We start from the raw sequence: 5,305 nt of genomic DNA on the forward strand, positions 1-5,305 counted from the left end.
CCAGAACCATGATCAATGAAACAAATGTCGCTAAGCACGTCTGGGCTGAAGCAGTAAATACATCGTGTTATATTCAGAATAGAATCTCCATAAGACCTATTCTGGAGAAGACTCCCTATGAACTGTGTAATGGAAGAAAACCCATCATTTCTTATTTTCATCCTTTTGGATGCTCTTGCTTTATTTTGAATACTAAAGAACATCTGAACAAGTTTGATTCAAAAGCACAAAAAGGTATTATGTTAGGATACTTAGAACGCTCTAAAGGCTACAGAGTATACAATACAGAAAGCAAAATTGTGGAAGAATCAATTCATGTCAGATTTGATGATAAGCTTGACCCTGAAAAGTCAAAGCTAGTTGAGAAACTTGCAGATCTGAAGATTACTCTTGCAGGCTCTGACGAGAAGATCAAAGCACCTGAAGCATCTAGCACTCAAACTTCAGTAGGAACTAAATCCCCAACAATCCCAAAGAAAGCTAAAAGTCGCCTCAACATATCTGAAGAGTTGATTCTGGGAAGCAAGGATGAACCTATCCGAACTAGGTCAACCTTCAAGGTACCTGAAGAAACTCCTCTTGGACTACTATCTCTGATCGAGCCTACTTCCTGTGATGACGCACTTCAAGATAACGAATGGGTTCTAGCCATGCAAGAAGAGCTAGATCAATTCACAAAGAATGACGTCTGGGATCTTGTTTCTAAACCTAAAGGCACTCACATTATTAGAACCAAATGGGTGTTCAGAAACAAGCTGAATGAGAAAGGAGAAGTTGTCAGAAACAAAGCTCGACTAGTGGCTCAAGGGTACAGTCAACAAGAAGGCATCGACTACAATGAAACCTTTGCCCCAGTCGCCAGGTTAGAATCTATTCGCTTACTTGTTTCATTTGCTGTAAATCATTCTATCAAACTGTATCAAATGGATGTCAAGAGTGCATTTCTTAATGGATATATATTAGAAGAAGTGTATGTCAATCAACCTCCAGGCTTTGAAAATTCAAATTGTCCATAACATGTTTTTAAACATAAGAAATCGTTATATGGACTAAAACAAGCTCCCAGAGCTTGGTATGAAAGATTAAGTAACTTTCTTCTGGAACATGATTTTATCAGAGGGAAAGTTGACTCTACACTCTTCTGTAAAAACATTAATAATGATCTCATGATATGTCAGATATATGTTGATGATATCATTTTTGGTTCAGCTAACTCCTCTGTATGTCAAAAATTCTCTGAGCTAATGCAGGCAGAATTTGAAATGAGCTTAATCCAAGAACTAATGTTCTTTCTAGGAATTCAGATCAATCAAGCTTCAGAAGCCACCTATGTTCATCAAAGTAAATACATAAAAGACATTCTGAAGAAATTCAAAATGGCGGAATGCAAACCTGCTAAGACACCCATGCATCCAACTTGCATTCTGGAAAAAGAAGAAGTTAGTCAAAAGGTTTGTCAGAAGCCCTATCGTGGTATGATATGCTCTCTTCTCTATCTAACTTCTACACGTCCTGATATTCTATTTAGTGTTTGTCTCTGTTCCAGATTCCAATCAGATCCTAGAGAATCTCATTTAACAGTTTTTAAGAGAATACTCAGATATCTGAAAGGAACTCCTAACCTAGGCTTGATGTATGAGAAAACATCAAAGTATAGACTATCTGGTTTTTGTGATGCAGATTACGCAGGAGACAGAATGGAACAAAAAAGTACATCTGGAAATTGTCAGCTCTTGGGAAAGAATCTGATATCTTGGGCCAGCAAAAGACAATCAACCATAGCCTTGTCTACTACAGAAGCAGAATACATTTCAGCATTATTATGCACTGTTAGACGGTGTGGCTAGTGATCGAGAGGGGGGGTGAATAGATCACCTTTTTAAAATTGAACGGATTTAAAATTTTATCAGAGTTTTTAAACTTGGCGGAAAATTTCAGTCCCGAATCGTTTCCGTCTATTCTGAACCGCTACTAGAAAACCGGACACGCGAGTTTAATGCTGGATTTGGATAAGAATGACAGAAGTTATTAACACCAGAATCTTAGCTAGTTGAATGCACTTATCATTAAAGTCTATTTCCAATGAATAAAACCTGGCTAACAATTTTGTCAAACAGTTGGTGTGTATGTGCTTAATGATGAATAATGGTGGACTTTAGTTTGAAAGTTTTCTTGCCACTATTGTATCGCAAAGAGTTCAGCCACAACACACAAACTGATATTGCAAAACTGATGAAAACGTAAAGAAAAGTAAGGAAAGAATACGATACGCAGAGATTTGGTAAGGAAGTTCCCCACGTCGTCCTCGCGTGTGGGTACGTCTCCCTCTCAATTTCAAATGAAATTGAGAACTTTGATTATCAATTATGCCGAATTCGTAGATACAAGGTTACGATACAAAGACAGAATTCTAAATTCCAAGAACTTCTTCTTGTATGAAACCTCCACTTGATCTGAGCACGATCAAGAATTTCCTGCACGAAATTGCAAACAATTCACCGGTTCCACGACTTGTTTGCGAAATCCCCTGATCTCCAAACGCAACGCTGCGGTTGAATCTATTCTGCAAACGTGACTAACAAACCCTCAAGAACACTCCAGTTCTTGAAGGACAAACCAATTGGTTTTTCCTCGAAAGCCCCTTCAATATTCAACTCAGCTAGATCCTCGATCGTTCCACTGAAAAAACTCAGCTAGATCCTTGATCGTACCACTGAACGTTATCTCGTTGATCCTTTAATCCAAAGAACAAGAATGATTATGTGTTGATGTTCTTGAAGAAAAGTGATTGAGAAGATGAAGAAGATGAAGTCTCTTTCAGGTTTCTGATTGCTCCAAAAACAATTGCTGATACACTCTTTTGATCTTGTGTTCAACTGTTTTTCTTCACAGAATTCGTATCTACCCCTGCTGTCACAACATTTCTTATATATGCAAAAACAGAAGCTGTTAGAACATAAAACAGACTTATGCATTGATACATGAGGGTATGCATTGATGCATACTGTAAGATAAATGAGTTTTTGGTGAATTTAAGTGAGCATGGATCGATGCATAATTCGTATGTATTGATGCATATGACATTTCCACTAACATGGATCGATGCATAATTCACATGCATTGATACATAGGACATTTCAACTAATCATGGATCGATGCAAGGCTCGTATGGATCGATCCATAGAGCATTTTGCCTGTCCATGTATCGATACATGACTCGTATGCATCGATGCATACTGAACAACAGAATTTTGTGATTTACAACATACTGTATGGATCGATGCATAGGATTATGTGTTGATGCATACTGACACAAAATGGATTTTATGAGTTCTTTTAAGAGATGTATCAATATAGGTCTTTATGTACAGTCACGCAACAATAGAATGGAATAAAAACACAATAAAAACACAGATGTATCATGTAAGGTAATGCACAGCCAACATTTGGATGATGATCACACAATTTGCTATCATTCAAAATTTATTCAAAGTAAAGAATTTTCTCACAAACTCCCCCTTTTTGATGATGGCAAATGTTTGGCAAGATGTGTGATACTCCCCCTGAGTTTGTGCATATCTGCATTTCTCCCCCTTTGTCAACATCAAAAAGAGGAAGAAACAGGTTTATCAAGGCAACATAAAAAAGAGTTTGTAGCAGGACATGGCAAAAAAATTGATAAAAAAGCTAGCAATCACAAAGAAGGAAGCTTCAAGGTAAAGAATCACTCACAAAGAATGACAAATAAGGGCAATAACAGTAGAAGTAAGCAGAAAGTGAAAAGCATTTCAGGATTCGAACGAGTTTAAGAATTACATAAGCTAAACCATATATTGTGCAACAAAATAAGACTTGAGCAATATGAGATGAAAGGCAGTGAAATGAAATGATGATGGGTTAATGGGGATTGTGGCCACCACAGGACTCCTCATCATCTCTATCATGATCTCTGTAGCTTGGCGGAGGCGGAGGAGGAGGCATTGTGTCTGGATTTTGGCCCATGAAGGAGTAGTGCCTAAATCGGTCCTGAACTTCAATACTTCTAAATCTGTCCATAATACCAGGATTTTCACGGCAGTCGTCCATAAAGCCAGACATTTCATTGTAGAAAACTTGGTGCCACTTAACCAAGTCTTGGTGCCAAGAGTGTTGATTTTGATACATCCGTGTATGCTCATCATGCCAGTCACGATGCTCCTTATGCCACTCATTTTGTTGGACATGCCAATACCGTGCCTCTTCATGACGTTCCTTGTTAGCAAGTTCCATTTGTTGAAGCATATGAGTGATGTCCGCAGTAGGTATTGAAGATGAAGTACCACCGGAGAACGGAGGAGCAGCAGGTTCAGGCACATAGTTGGTTGGAGACCACCTTCGTGGCACCCAATCACCCCAACCAGCATTGGCCTCAGCTGGAGGCACATCTGCTTCAGGCGCATCCTGCATTTCTTCATCAGGCTGATCTTCAACAACATGGATTCATTCCGAAGGCACATCAAAGTTGTAGATTCTTGTTTTGGATTTTCTTTCAAAGAAGTAGAAGCATTTACGGTCCTTGTCCCACCGATATCCCATATGCGATAAAGTGGAAGAGTCAAACTCTTGAGCAGCAAATGGAGATAGGAGAGGAACTAGAGGGATTGCAACCTTCCAAAACTTAATAATTTTCATTATTTGAGAGGCATAACCTAGAGCAACATTCTTGGAGCTGTTGCGCGCGAAAAATAGACGTTTTACAAAGTAATTTGCCCAATTCAAGAGAACCTTATTTTGCAGAATGTAGAGAAGGTGTATGCTTGCCCTGTCCAACCGAGAATGTCCACTGTTTGTTGGACGCAGAATGTGTGAGATAATCCAATGAAGAATACGCGGAGTTTTCTTAATCATACTAGACGTGACGTGTTCATCCTCACTCAGCGGTCTGTCTATCTTTAAGATAGATGTAGTAAAGTCCTTCATGTCAAATTCAGTATCAAAATGCAGGTCATGCCAGGACTTGAAATTTAGCGACGGAGGCGGAATTTGAAACACTGTTTCCCAATCAGAAGCTTCAAAAGTGTATGTTCTGACACCGATAGAACACCTAAACATATAGCCTCTACCAGTTTGTAAACCAGCATAAAAGGCCCGGATGAAATCCTCATGGTAGTCATCCTTTGTAGACAAGAATGACCCGAGTCTTTGTGCATCTAGGAGTTCAACCACATCATGGAGATGCAGATGAATAACATCATTTTTATCAAAGACATGAGGTTTCATAACTAACCTTGTCTTGAAGGAATCCTCAAATTCAGTAGCAATTGCT

Source organism: Lathyrus oleraceus, chromosome 1, assembly GCF_024323335.1.
Source record: "Lathyrus oleraceus cultivar Zhongwan6 chromosome 1, CAAS_Psat_ZW6_1.0, whole genome shotgun sequence".
Taxonomy (NCBI): Eukaryota; Viridiplantae; Streptophyta; class Magnoliopsida; order Fabales; family Fabaceae; genus Lathyrus; species Lathyrus oleraceus.